This window comes from Lolium perenne, chromosome 7 (genome assembly GCF_019359855.2).
Source record: "Lolium perenne isolate Kyuss_39 chromosome 7, Kyuss_2.0, whole genome shotgun sequence".
NCBI classification, from domain to species: domain Eukaryota; kingdom Viridiplantae; phylum Streptophyta; class Magnoliopsida; order Poales; family Poaceae; genus Lolium; species Lolium perenne.
The window spans coordinates 27,409,580-27,425,790 of NC_067250.2; positions in this window are offsets into that span (position 1 = coordinate 27,409,580).

The window sequence follows — 16,211 nt, forward strand, 5'->3', positions numbered from 1 at the left end:
GCCCGTTATCCGTCCCCGTGCCTACAGTATTTTAATTCTGCTGTTTACTATAATTACTATTGCTGTCTCTGTTACTCTGCTGCTGTTTTTTCACTACTGCTACTGCTATAAAACTGTTACTACTGATAAACTCTTGCGAGCAAGTCTGTTTCCAGGTGCAGCTGAATTGACAACTCCGTTGTTAAGGCTTTCAAGTATTCTTTGTCTCCCCTTGTGTCGAATCAATAAATTGGGTTATACTACCCGCGAAGACTGCTGCGATCCCCTATACTTGTGGGTCATCAATCTCCATCATCAACGGGCATAATCTCCATCATCATCGGCGTAGCGTCAAGGTCAATGGCGCCGTCTTCATGATTGTTCTCCCATGTAGCAACTATTATAACTTCTTTGAAATACTACTCAACATGAAATTTAAAGACAACCATAAGGCTCCTGCCGGTTGCCACAATACAATAATGATCATCTCATACATATTCATCATCACATTATGGCCATATCACATCACCAAACCCTGCAAAAACAAGTTAGACGTCTCCAATTTGGTTTGCATATTTTACGTGGTTTAGGGTTTTTGAGTGAGATCTAATCTACCTACGAACATGAACCACAACGGTGATACTAGTGTTGTCAATAGAAGAGTAAATTGAATCTTCACTATAGTAGGAGAGACAGACACCCGCAAAGCCTCTTATGCAATACAAGTTGCATGTCGAACGAGGAGCAAGTCTCATGAACGCGGTCATGTAAAGTTAGCCCGAGCCGCTTCATCCCACTATGCCACAAAGATGCAAAGTACTCAAACTAAAGACAACATAAGCATCAACGCCCACAAACCATTGTGTTCTACTCGTGCAACCATCTATGCATAGACACGGCTCTGATACCACTGTAGGGATTCGTTGCATAGAAAACAAAAAAATTCCTACCGCGAGAACGCAATCCAAGCCAAGATGCAATCTGGAAGACGGTAGCAACGAGGGGATGAACGAGACTCACCCTTGAAGAATTCCAAAGCCTACAAGATGAGGCTCTTGTTGCTGCGGTAGACGATCACTTGCCGCTTTCAAAAGCGCGTAGAAGATCTTGACGGTGCCACAATCGGGCAGCACCTCCGTACTCGGTCACACGTTCGGTGTTGATGAAGACGACATCCTTCTCCCCGTTCCAGCGGGCAGCGGAAGTAGTAGCTCCTCCTTCAATCCGGCAGCACGACGACTTGGTGGCGGTGGCAATGGAGAACTCCGGTGGAGCTTCGCTAAGCGTTGCGGGAGAGGTGGAGGAGTGCGGGGCGGCTAGGGTTTGGGAGAGAGGGAGGTGGCCGGCCACTATGAGGGGTTCGGCCACAATGGCTTTGGTGTGGCCGGCCCCCTCCCCTTGCTCCTCATTATATAGGTGGAACCCCCAAGTGTTGGACTACAAGTCTTCGAATAAGACCCCAACCCAAAACCTTCCATGTGTAGGGAAACCTACCCAAGGTGGGATTCCCACCTCAAGTGGGATTCCCACCCTTCCATGAGGGGGGGTGGCCGGCCCCCTTGGTGGAGTCCACCTTGGACTCCCCCCTCTAGGGTTGGCCGGCCATGGGTGGTGGAGTCCCACCAGGACTCCGCCTTCCAAAGTGAATTTTTCCGGACTTTTCTAGAACCTTCTAGAACCTTCCATAAATTCACCGGATCATTTTAAAACTTATAAAATGACTTCCTATATATGAATCTTATTCTCCGGACCATTCCGGAACTCCTCGTGATGTCCGGGATCCCATCCGAGACTTCGAACAATACTTCGAACTCCATTCCATATTCAAGTTATACTATTACAGCATCAAACCTTAAGTGTGTCACCCTACGGTTCGTGAACTATGTGGACATGGATGAGAACTCTCTCCGACCAATAACTAATAGCGAGATCTGGAGATCCATAATGGCTCCCACATATTCAACGATGACTTAGTGATCGAATGAACCATTCACATACGATACCAATTCCCTTTGTCACGCGATATTTTACTTGTCCGAGGTTTGATCATCGGTATCACTCTATACCTTGTTCAACCTTGTCTCCTGACAAGTACTCTTTACTCGTACCGTGGTATGTGGTCTCTTATGAACTTATTCATATGCTTGCAATTTAGGGATTCGTTGCATAGAAAACAAAAAAATTCCTACCGCGAGAACGCAATCCAAGCCAAGATGCAATCTAGAAGACGGGAGCAACGAGGAGATGAACGAGACTCACCCTTTAAGAATTCCAAAGCCTACAAGATGAGGCTCTTGTTGCTGCGGTAGACGATCACTTGCCGCTTTCAAAAGCGCGTAGAAGATCTTGACGGTGCCACAATCGGGCAGCACCTCCATACTCGGTCACACGTTCGATGTTGATGAAGACGACATCCTTCTCCCCGTTCCAGCGGGCAGCGGAAGTAGTAGCTCCCTCTTGAATCCGGCAGCATGACGGCATGGTGGCGGTGGCGATGGAGATCTCCGGCGGAGCTTCGCTAAGCGTTGCGGGAGAGGTGGAGGAGGTGGGGCGGCTAGGGTTTGGGAGAGAGGGAGGTGGCCGGCCACTATGAGGGGTGCGGCCACAGTGGCTTTGGTGTGGCCGGCCCCCTCCCCTTGCTCCTCATTATATAGGTGGAACCCCCAAGTGTTGGACTACAAGTCTTCGAATAATACCCCAACCCAAAACCTTCCATGTGTAGGGAAACCTACCCAAGGTGGGACTCCCACCTCAAGTGGGATTCCCACCCTTCCATGAGGGGGGGTGGCCGGCCCCCTTGGTGGAGTCCACCTTGGACTCCCCCCTCTAGGGTTGGCCGGCCATGGGTGGTGGAGACCCACCGGGACTCCGCCTTCCAAAGTGAATTCTTCCGGATTTTTCTAGAACCTTCTAGAACCTTCCATAAATTCACCGGATCATTTTCAAACTTATAAAATGACTTCCTATATATGAATCTTGTTCTCCGGACCATTCCGGAACTCCTCGTGATGTCCGGGATCCCATCCGAGACTTCGAACAATACTTCGAACTCCATTCCATATTCAAGTTATACTATTACAACATCAAACCTTAAGTGTGTCACCCTACGGTTCGCGAACTATGTGGACATGGTTGAGAACTCTCTCCAACCAATAACCAATAGCGGGATCTGGAGATCCATAATGGCTCCCACATATTCAACGATGACTTAGTGATCGAATGAACCATTCACATACGATACCAATTCCCTTTGTCACGCGATATTTTACTTGTCCGAGGTTTGATCATCGGTATCTCTCTATACCTTGTTCAACCTCGTCTCCTGACAAGTACTCTTTACTCGTACCATGGTATGTGGTCTCTTATGAACTTATTCATATGCTTGCAAGACATTAGACGACATTCCACCGAGAGGGCCCAGAGTATATCTATCCGTCATCGGGATGGACAAATCCCACTGTTGATCCATATGCCTCAACTCATACTTTCCGGATACTTAATCCCACCTTTATAACCACCCATTTACGCAGTGGCGTTTGATGTAATCAAAGCACCTTTCCGGTATAAGTGATTTACATGATCTCATGGTCGAAAGGACTAGGTAACTATGTATCGAAAGCTTATAGCAAATAACTTAATGATGTGATCTTATGCTACGCTTAATTGGGTGTGTCCATTACATCATTCATATAATGATATAACCTTTGTTATTAATAACATCCAATGTTCATGATTATGAAACTAATCATCTATTAATCAACAAGCTAGTTAAGAGGCTTACTAGGGACTCATTGTTGTTTACATATCACACATGTATCAATGTTTCGGTTAATACAATTATAGCATGGTATATAAACATTTATCATAAACATAAAGATATATAATAACCACTTTTATTATTGCCTCTTGGGCATATCTCCAACAAATAGGCCCATTGGAATTAATCCCGGGGATTTTCCTGAAAGTTGAGTTTCTGCACAAAAACGAGACACCAGGGCAATTCTGCTGAAAACAGCGTTAGTCCGTGTTAATTGTATCCAAAATACACAAATTAGAGGCAAAACAATAGCAAAAGTGTTCGGGAAAGTAGATACGTTATGGACGTATCAACTCCCCCCAAGCTTAGCTTATTGCTTGTCCTCAAGCAATTCAGTTAACAACTGAGTGCGATAAAAGAACTTTCACGAACACATTTGTTCATATGATGTAAATATTCTCATGATATGGACAAGTACTTAGGCAATTCATAATAACATACATGCAAATAAAATCATCTAATAGCTATGTCAATCATGGAAAAGGTACCAATGAATTAATAATAAGCATCATGAATCATGTCTATCAGCAGGATTGCAATGTTCATAAAAGGATATGATAAAGTGGTATCTTGATTGCCCGTATTTGTACAGCAAAACATAAATGCCCGGGCACCTTTGAAGTTCATGGAAAGACTGGAAGTAGAGATTATCAAAGATAAAAGCATCAAAGTTATACCACAGTTAATCACATTTTGGGACAAGCATATTATACTAAGAATGACAGTTGTGCTCTCAAGAAGGTGCTCAAAGAAAGGATGGTGACTCAATGTAAAAGTAAAAGATTGGCCCTTCGCAGAGGGAAGCAGGGATTAACTTGCGCTAGAGCTTTTCATTTTTAAAACAGGAGTAAAATTATTTTGAGAGGTGTTTGTTGTTGTCAACGAATGGTAGTGGGCACTCCAACTACCTCGTCAACCAGACTTTCAAGAGCGACCCCATGAAGGACGTCATCTTTACCAGCAAGGTAAATCATCCCTCTTCTCTTTTGTTTACACACGTACTTTAGTTTTATTATGGATGACACTCCCCCCAACATTTGCTTACACAAGCCATGGCTAACCGAATCCTCGGGTGCCTTCCAACATTCACATACCATGGAGGAGTGTCTATTTGCAAATTAAGTTGCTTACTGATAAATCAGAGCAAAACATGTGAAGAGAATTATTGATGAGAGTTAATTAATTGGTGCTGGGAACCCCGTTGCCAGCTCTTTTTGCAAAATTATTGGATAAGCGGATGTGCCACTAGTCCATTGATGAAAGTCTGTGTTTTCTGCCAAAACCCACCGGCGAGCAGCGACGAGCAACACGAAGAGCCGGGAGGCTCCCAGAACTGCTGGTGGGCCCTGGTCCCTCGGGCGACGGCCCGCAAAATCCGGCACACGTCCTGGCTATTGCGAGGGTGTGCCACCTGACCTATACCTGGTCAGGAAGGTGATGGATTGCTTCAATTAGTTTCCTGCATGGCAGACACGTAAACATTAAATCTGAGCCTCGATCGGCTCTCAGGTTACCCTGTGAACCGGCTCAAAGAGCCGATTGACCCATGGTTCGTATTGGATCTACGACAACATGGGGATCCTGCTTTATCCATACCAAGTTAAATCGATCTACCACAGTCTAGGGCTTTCACTGCATAATTGGAACGTCCTACGCATAGTTGAGCCTGGCAGATACGAAAGATAACAGAAAACTAGTCCTAGAAGAGGCCTAAAAACCAACACAGAGTCGATTCCTGGAACAACCCCTCTTGGATCGGCAAACCATACCTTACGCACTACTGGATCGTTCAACCCGTTTGCAAGGCCTAACCATGCGGATGTCAAACTAATCCTTGGAGAACAAGGAACAACCATAACAGATCATATCTACTAAATAAAGACCAAGCAAGATGCTGCCCTTACACCTAAGATAGGTGCAAAGGCAGCTAGATATTTAGGGGCAGCATAACTAAGCAAACATATCAGAAAAGTATCGATGTTAGCCCCAAAACATCTATGATAACGGTATTACTCGCCATCAACAAGGCTTCAGTACGAGCAACACAAAACAACGAATAAGCGATATCGCCCGTATCGCAAGATGCGATCTGGGCAGCATGACGCTTACCCGGAAGAAACCCTCGAAACAAGGGGTGGCGATGCGCCTAGATTGTGTTTGTTATGAACGTGATCGTCCTCCTTTCTCAATAACCCTAGGTACAGTACATATTTATAGTCCGTAGACTTTCTATCTTTGGAATAAACCTAACTGTGTACGAACCAAACTCTATCTCTTAATTCTAAACTGAAACGTGATCTACCATAATGTACAGATATACGGGCAATCTAGCCCAAACTCTCGCACGAGGCCGATTCAGAAACACTTTATGTGCAAATCCTCTAAGCCCATCTCAATCACGGCCCATCTCCTAATTTGGCTAAAATTCGGCGATAACACATGACCCCCTGGTTTTGGCAATAATAATTCCAAAACCACTCTGTTTTCCTTCATTGGGTTACGCGTTGCAGAGCAGAACCGCTATAGTGCCCTTCCATCATGATGCCTTGCCTTCTCAACTTCTCCGTACTGCACGATTTGATAGTTTTGGCACCATATCCTCGAAAACCGCCACAACATTGAATCATCTTCCACTGTATCCCCTTTATTTAACCTCATCCGAGCAGTTTGCCTCCTCATCCTCTTGTTCTGCATTAGCAATCGAAACTCCCCTCCTCTGCAACCATGGACTCCTCCTCTGCCTCCTGCTCTTCGGGTCTCTTCTCCCAATCCTCCTCCTCCCACGAGCCGACGCCGGAGTACGACCCGATAGCGGCGTACGAGGCCCTCGCCCCACTGTGGTGGGACGAGGCGGATTGGGATTTCGACGTCAGGTCAGAGGATGATGAATCCTTGACCGATGGGGAGGATAACTTCCAGTTCCTCGTTGACGGGGAGTTGGAGGAAGAGAGCAACGACGACGCTTTCTCCTGGGGCGAGGACATCTCCTCCGACGAAGAGGATGAAACGGAGGACGACACCTCCTCCGATGAATACCCGCCGACGAAGCGCTTCCGCGCCGGGTCGGAGGACGATGATGGCGTGTAACTCACACGTTCGTTGGGAACCTCAAGAGGAAGGTATGATGTGCACAGCAGCAAGTTTTCCCTCAGAAAGAAACCAAGGTTTATCGAACCAGGAGGAGCCAAGAAGCACGTTGAAGGTTGATGGCGGCGGGATGTAGTGCGGCGCAACACCAGGGATTCCGGCGCCAACGTGGAACCTGCACAACACAACCAAAGTACTTTGTCCCAACGAAACAGTGAGGTTGTCAATCTCACCGGCTTGCTGTAACAAAGGATTAACCGTATTGTGTGGAAGATGATTGTTTGCAGAAAATGAGAACAAGATTGCAAGAGATTGTATTTCAAGAAGAGAATTGGACCGGGGTCCACAGTTCACTAGAGGTGTCTCTCCCATAAGATAAACAGCATGTTGGGTGAACAAATTACAGTTGGGCAATTGACAAATAAAGAGGGCATGACCATGCACATACATATCATGATGAGTATAGTGAGATTTAATTGGGCATTACGACAAAGTACATAGACCGCCATCCAGCATGCATCTATGCCTAAAAAGTCCACCTTCAGGTTATCATCCGAACCCCCTCCAGTATTAAGTTGCAAAGCAACAGACAATTGCATTAAGTATGGTGCGTAATGTAATCAACAACTACATCCTTAGACATAGCATCAATGTTTTATCCCTAGTGGCAACAGCACAACACAACCTTAGAACTTTCTCACACGTCCTGTGTGTCAATGCGTGCATGAACCCACTATCGAGCATAAATACTCCCTCTTGGAGTTAAAAGCATCTACTTGGCCAGAGCATCTACTAGTAACGGAGAGCATGCAAGATCATAAACAACACATAGATATAACTTTGATAATCAACATAACAAGTATTCTCTATTCATCGGATCCCAACAAATGCAACATATAGAATTACAGATAGATGATCTTGATCATGTTAGGCAGCTCACAAGATCCGACAATGATAGCACAATGGGGAGAAGACAACCATCTAGCTACCGTGATGGACCCATAGTCCAGGGGTAGACTCCTCACACATCACACCGGAGGCGACCATGGCGGCGTAGAGTCCTCCGGAGATGATTCCTCTCTCCGGCAGGGTGCCGGAGGCGATCTCTGGATCCCCCGAGATGGGATCGGCGTTGGCGGCGTCTCCGGGAAGGTTTTCCGTATCGTGGCTCTCGCATGCGGGGGTTTCGTCACGGAGGCTTTAAGTAGGCGGAAGGGCAAGTCAGGAGGGGGCACAGGGGCCCCACACCATAGGCCGGCGCGGCCAGGGGGGGCCACGCCGCCCTAGGGTTTGGGCACCCTGTGGCCCCACTTCGTTTCGTCTTCGGTCTTCTGGAAGCTTCGTGGAAAAATAGGCCCCTGGGCGTTGATTTCGTCCAATTCCGAGAATATTTCCTTACTAGGATTTCTGAAACCAAAAACAGCAGAAAATAGCAACTGGCACTTCGGCATCTTGTTAATAGGTTAGTTCCAGAAAATGCACGAATATGACATAAAGTGTGCATAAAACATGTAGATAACATCAATAATGTGGCATGGAACATAAGAAATTATCGATACGTCGGAGACATATCAGCATCCCCAAGCTTAGTTCTGCTCGTCCCGAGCAGGTAAAACGATAACACGTATAATTTACGGAGTGACATGCCATCATAATCTTGATCATACTATTTGTAAAGCATATGTAGTGAATGCAGCGATCAAAACAATGTATATGACATGAGTAAACAAGTGAATCATAAAGCAAAGACTTTTCATGAATAGCACTTCAAGACAAGCATCAATAAGTCTTGCATAAGAGTTGACTCATAAAGCAATAATTCAAAGTAAAGGCATTGAAGCAACACAAAAGAGGATTAAGTTTCAGCGGTTGCTTTCAACTTGTAACATGTATATCTCATGGATATTGTCAACATAGAGTAATATAATAAGTGCAATAAGCAAGTATGTAGGAATCAATGCACAGTTCACACAAGTGTTTGCTTCTTGAGGTGGAGCGAAATAGGTGAACTGACTCAACATTGAAAGTAAAAGAATGGTCCTCCATAGAGGAAAAGCATCGATTGCTATATTTGTGCTAGAGCTTTGATTTTGAAAACATGAAACAATTTTGTCAACGGTAGTAATAAAACATATGTATCATGTAAATTATATCTTATAAGTTGCAAGCCTCATGCATAGTGTACTAATAGTGCCCGCACCTTGTCCTAATTAGCTTGGACTACCGGATCATCACAATGCACATGTTTTGACCAAGTGTCACAAAGGGGTACCTCTATGCCGCCTGTACAAAGGTCTAAGGAGAAAGCTCGCATTGGATTTCTCGCTATTGATTATTCTCAACTTAGACATCCATACCGGGACAACATAGACAACAGATAATGGACTCCTCTTTTATGCATAAGCATGTAACAACAATTAATAATTTTCTCATTTGAGATTGAGGATATATGTCCAAAACTGAAACTTCCACCATGGATCATGGCTTTAGTTAGCGGCCCAATGCTCTTCTCTAACAATATGCATGCTTAACCATAAGGTGGTAGATCTCTCTTACTTCAGACAAGACGGACATGCATAGCAACTCACATGAAATTCAACAATGAATAGTTGATGGCGTCCCCTGAACATGGTTATCGCACAACAAGCAACTTAATAAGAGATAAAGTGCATAATTACATATTCAATACCACAATAGTTTTTAAGCTATTTGTCCCATGAGCTATATATTGCAAAGGTGAATGATGGAATTTTAAAGGTAGCACTCAAGCAATTTACTTTGGAATGGCGGAAAATACCATGTAGTAGGTAGGTATGGTGGACACAAATGGCATAGTGGTTGGCTCAAGTATTTTGGATGCATGAGAAGTATTCCCTCTCGATACAAGGTTTAGGCTAGCAAGGCTTATTTGAAACAAACACAAGGATGAACCGGTGCAGCAAAACTCACATAAAAGACATATTGAAAACATTATAAGACTCTACACCGTCTTCCTTGTTGTTCAAACTCAATACTAGAAATTATCTAGACCTTAGAGAAACCAAATATGCAAACCAAATTTTAGCATGCTCTATGTATTTCTTCATTAATGGGTGCAAAGCATATGATGCAAGAGCTTAATCATGAGCACAACAATTGCCAAGTATCACATTACCCAAGACATTTATAGCAATTACTACATGTATCATTTTCCAATTCCAACCATATAACAATTTAACGAAGGAGAAACTTCGCCATGAATACTATGAGTAGAAACCAAGGACATACTTGTCCATATGCTACAGCGTAGCGTGTCTCTCTCCCATAAAGTGAATGCTAGGATCCATTTTATTCAAACAAAACAAAAACAAAAACAAACCGACGCTCCAAGCAAAGCACATAAGATGTGATGGAATAAAAATATAGTTTCAGGGGAGGAACCTGATAATGTTGTCGATGAAGAAGGGGATGCCTTGGGCATCCCCAAGCTTAGACGCTTGAGTCTTCTTGATATATGCAGGGGTGAACCACCGGGGCATCCCCAAGCTTAGAGCTTTCACTCTCCTTGATCATGTTGCATCATACTCCTCTCTTGATCCTTGAAAACTTCCTCCACACCAAACTCGAAACAACTCATTAGAGGGTTAGTGCACAATAAAAATTAACATATTCAGAGGTGACACAATCATTCTTAACACTTCTGGACATTGCATAATGCTACTGGACATTAGTGGATCAAAGAAATTCATCCAACATAGCAAAAGAGGCAATGCGAAATAAAAGGCAGAATCTGTCAAAACAGAACAGTTCGTATTGACGAATTTTATCGAGGCACCAGACTTGCTCAAATGAAAATGCTCAAATTGAATGAAAGTTGCGTACATATCTGAGAATCACGCACGTAAATTGGCATATTTTTCTGAGCTACCTACAGGGAGGCAGGTCGGAATTCGTGACAGCAAAGAAATCTGAAACTGCGCAGTAATCCAAATCTAGTATCAACTTTTCTATCAACGACTTTACTTGGCACAACAAAACACTAAACTAAGATAAGGAGAGGTTGCTACAGTAGTAAACAACTTCCAAGACACAAAATAAAAACAAAGTACTGTAGGTAAAAACATGGGTTGTCTCCCATAAGCGCTTTTTCTTTAACGCCTTTCAGCTAGGCGCAGAAAGTGTGTATCAAGTATTATCAAGAGACGAAGTGTCAACATCATAATTTGTTCTAATAATAGAATCAAAAGGTAACTTCATTCTCTTTCTAGGGAAGTGTTCCATACCTTTCTTGAGAGGAAATTGATATTTTATATTACCTTCCTTCATATCAATGATAGCACCAACAGTTCGAAGAAAAGGTCTTCCCAATATAATGGGACAAGATGCATTGCATTCAATATCCAAGACAACAAAATCAACGGGGACAAGGTTATTGTTAACGGTAATGCGAACATTATCAACTTTCCCCAAAGGTTTCTTTGTAGAATGATCAGCAAGATTAACATCCAAATAACAATTTTTCAGCGGAGGCAAGTCAAGCATATTATAGATTTTCTTAGGCATAACGGAAATACTTGCACCAAGATCACATAAAGCATTACAATCAAAATCTTTAACCTTCATCTTAATGATGGGCTCCCAACCAACCTCTAGCTTTTTAGGAATAGAGGCTTCGCGCTCTAGTTTCTCTTCTCTAGCTTTTATGAGAGCATTTGTAATATGTTGCGTGAAAGCCAAATTTATAGCACTAGCATTAGGACTTTTAGCAAGTTTTTGCAAGAACTTTATAACTTCAGAGATGTGGCAATCATCAAAATTCAAACCATTATAATCTAAAGCAATTGGATCATCATCCCCAATGTTGGAAAAAATTTCAGCAGCTTTATCACAGGCAGTTTCAGCAGTTTTAGCAGCTTTCAGTGCGGTTTCTCGCTTTGCATTAGAAGTGGAAACATTGCTAACACCAATTCTTTTATTATTAATAGTAGGAGGTGCAGCAACATGTGTAGCATTAGCATTACTAGTGGTGGTAATAGTCCAAACTTTAGCTACATTCTTCTCTTTAGCTAGTTTTTCATTTTCTTCTCTATCCCACCTAGCACGCAGTTCAGCCATCAATCTTATATTCTCATTAATTCTAACTTGGATGGCATTTGCTGTAGTAACAATTTTATTATGATGATTTTCATTAGGCATAACTTTTGATTTCAAAAGATCAACATCAGCAGCAAGACTATCGACTTTAGAAGCAAGTATATCAATTTTCCCAAGCTTTTCTTCAACAGATTTGTTAAAAGCAGTTTGTGTACTAATAAATTCTTTAAGCATGGCTTCAAGTCCAGGGGGTGAATTCCTATTATTGTTGTAAGAATTCCCATAAGAATTACCATAGCCGTTGCCATTATTATAAGGATATGGCCTATAGTTGTTACTAGAATTGTTCCGGTAAGCATTGTTGTTGAAATTATTATTTTTAATGAAGTTTACATCAACATGTTCTTCTTGTGCAACCAATGAAGCTAACGGAACATTATTAGGATCAATATTAGTCCTATCATTCATAAGCATAGACATAATAGCATCAATCTTATCACTCAAGGAAGAGGTTTCTTCGACAGAATTTACCTTCTTACCTTGTGGAGCTCTTTCCGTGTGCCATTCAGAGTAGTTGATCATCGTATTATCAAGAAGCTTTGTTGCTTCACCAAGAGTGATGGACATAAAGGTACCTCCAGCAGCTGAATCCAATAAATTCCGCGAAGAAAAATTTAGTCCTGCATAGAAGGTTTGGATGATCATCCAAGTAGTCAGTCCATGGGTTGGGCAATTTTTAACCAGAGATTTCATTCTTTCCCATGCTTGTGCAACATGTTCAGTATCTAATTGTTTAAAATTCATTATGCTACTCCTCAAAGATATAATTTTAGCAGGGGGATAATATCTACCAATAAAAGCATCCTTGCATTTAGTCCATGAATCAATACTATTCTTAGGCAGAGATATCAACCAATCTTTAGCTCTTCCTCTTAATGAGAAAGGGAACAATTTTAGTTTTATAATGTCACCATCTACATCTTTATATTTTTGCATTTCACACAATTCAACAAAATTATTAAGATGGGCAGCAGCATCATCAGAACTAACACTTAGAAAATTGCTCTCGCATAACAAGATTCAAGAAAGCAGGTTTAATTTCAAAGAATTCTGCTGTAGTAGCAGGTGGAGCAATAGGTGTGCATAAGAAATCATTATTATTTGTGGTTGTGAAGTCACACAACTTAGTATTTTCAGGGTTGGCCATTTTAGCAACAGTAAATAAAGCAAACTAGATAAAGTAAATGCAAGTAACTAGTTTTTTTGTGTTTTAGATATAGCAAACAAGATAGCAAATAAAGTAAAACTAGCAACTAATTTTTTTGTATTTTGATTTAGTGCAGCAAACAAAGTAGTAAATAAAACTAAGCAAGACAAAAACAAAGTAAAGAGATTGAGAAGTGGAGACTCCCCTTGCAGCGTGTCTTGATCTCCCCGGCAACGGCGCCAGAAATTTAGCTTGATGGCGTGTAACTCACACGTTCATTGGGAACCCCAAGAGGAAGGTATGATGTGCACAGCAGCAAGTTTTCCCTCAGAAAGAAACCAAGGTTTATCGAACCAGGAGGAGCCAAGAAGCACGTTGAAGGTTGATGGCGGCGGGATGTAGTGCGGTGCAACACCAGGGATTCCGGCGCCAACGTGGAACCTGCACAACACAACCAAAGTACTTTGTCCCAACGAAACAGTGAGGTTGTCAATCTCACCGGCTTGCTGTAACAAAGGATCAACCGTATTGTGTGGAAGATGATTGTTTGCAGAAAACAGTAGAACAAAGATTGCAAGAGATTGTATTTCAGTAAAGAGAATTGGACCGGGGTCCACAGTTCACTAGAGGTGTCTCTCCCATAAGATAAACAGCATGTTGGGTGAACAAATTACAGTTGGGCAATTGACAAATAAAGAGGGCATGACCATGCACATACATATCATGATGAGCATAGTGAGATTTAATTGGGCATTACGACAAAGTACATAGACCGCCATCCAGCATGCATCTATGCCTAAAAAGTCCACCTTCAAAGTTATCATCCGAACCCTCCGGTATTAAGTTGCAAAGCAACAGAACAATTGCATTAAGTATGGTGCGTAATGTAATCAACAACTACATCCTTAGACATAGCATCAATGTTTTATCCCTAGTGGCAACAGCACAACACAACCTTAGAACTTTCTCACATCGTCCCTGTGTCAATGCGTGCATGAACCCACTATCGAGCATAAATACTCCCTCTTGGAGTTAAAAGCATCTACTTGGCCAGAGCATCTACTAGTAACGGAGAGCATGCAAGATCATAAACAACACATAGATATAACTTTGATAATCAACATAACAAGTATTCTCTATTCATCGGATCCCAACAAATGCAACATATAGAATTACAGATAGATGATCTTGATCATGTTAGGCAGCTCACAAGATCCGACAATGATAGCACAATGGGGAGAAGACAACCATCTAGCTACTGCTATGGACCCATAGTCCAGGGGTAGACTACTCACACATCACACCGGAGGCGACCATGGCGGCGTAGAGTCCTCCGGGGGATGATTCCCCTCTCCGGCAGGGTGCCGGAGGCGATCTCCGGATCCCCCGAGATGGGATCGGCGTTGGCGGCGTCTCTCGGAAGGTTTTCCGTATCGTGGCTCTCGTGACCGGGGTTTCGTCACGGAGGCTTTAAGTAGGCGGAAGGGCAAGTCAGGAGGGGGCACAGGGGCCCCACACCATAGGCCGGCGCGGCCAGGGGGGCCACGCCGCCCTAGGGTTTGGGCACCCTGTGGCCCCACTTCGTTTCGTCTTCGGTCTTCTGGAAGCTTCGTGGAAAAATAGGCCCCTGGGCGTTGATTTCGTCCAATTCCGAGAATATTTCCTTACTAGGATTTCTGAAACCAAAAACAGCAGAAAACAGCAACTGGCACTTCGGCATCTTGTTAATAGGTTAGTTCCAGAAAATGCACGAATATGACATAAAGTGTGCATAAAACATGTAGATAACATCAATAATGTGGCATGGAACATAAGAAATTATCGATACGTCGGAGACGTATCAGACGACGACGACGATGAAGAAGAAGAAGAAGCCCCTGCCGACGGCTTCAGCAGCAGCGACGAAGACATCGCCGGCAGCAACACCGATGGCAGCGAGGACGGCGACGACGAGGGCAGCGACGGCAGCGACGGCGCCGGCCCCTAGATTAGGGACTACTAGAATAGGGCTAGTAGTAGTACATTAGGTAGCAGATCTCCCTTTTCTGAGCAATCGGCTCCTATTGTAAAAACCCCTTTTAATCAATGAAGAATGCTTCTATGTCTGATTTTTCCGATTGTCAAAGTAGGTCAACGCACAAAGAGCCGATAGCAACGCATCGGTCTTTTACCATAAAACGCCAGTAAGGCCAGACTCAGTTACCTATTTAGACAGGTCCAAGCGGACATTCCCCAAATTCAAACGGTAACCTGTGACCCTCGTCTAAAGGACCAAACTCAGATCTCCAATTGCCCATCGAACAGATTCAACCCGCGGCAACGCGAATCCCAGATCCCCAACCGCGCAGATTCATCTCCGCCAGCGAATCAGATGGCGGAATCGTCCAACGCCAACGCAACGGTCTCTGGCCTGAAGGTAATCTTTAACTGCCCCTCGCCATCCGAGCATAGTGTTAGAACTAATAGCAAACATCTAAATTAATGCCTTATTCCACCATTAATTTTAGGTATCAGACATTCTGTTGCCGCATCCTTCTCTTCCAAACTCTCTTTGTCTTGGCCCCCGTACTGTCGAGAGTCCTGCCCATCTGATTTCTTGCGAGGCCCATAGGATCCCCTTCGTGAACCAGAATTTAGATCTACCTTTTTGGGCCGACTGCTTACGAGCCTGGCCTAGCCCTCCTGAAGATTGGGTTTCCTGGTACAGTAAAGTATCCAAAACTTACCAATCCAAATGGGAAACCACAGGAATAGCCGATGCTCTGTCCTTATCATTGTCTCCCCTTGAGAAGCATGAAAACCTTCTAAAAACCATCGGCTACTTCGGTCCGATGCTCAATCGCTTCATGTTTGGCCACGACCCCATGACACCAACTCTGCTAGATGTGGTAATGATCACTGGCCTAGATGTTACATCCCCCAGCCCCTCTGCTTTTATGCTGCCAAGGGTCCCTTTCAAGCTCTCTTCCAAAACAGAGTGCACAAACTGGGGTGCTTACCTTCGACGCCACATGAAAAATAAAGGCCCTATAACAGAGAAAGAACACA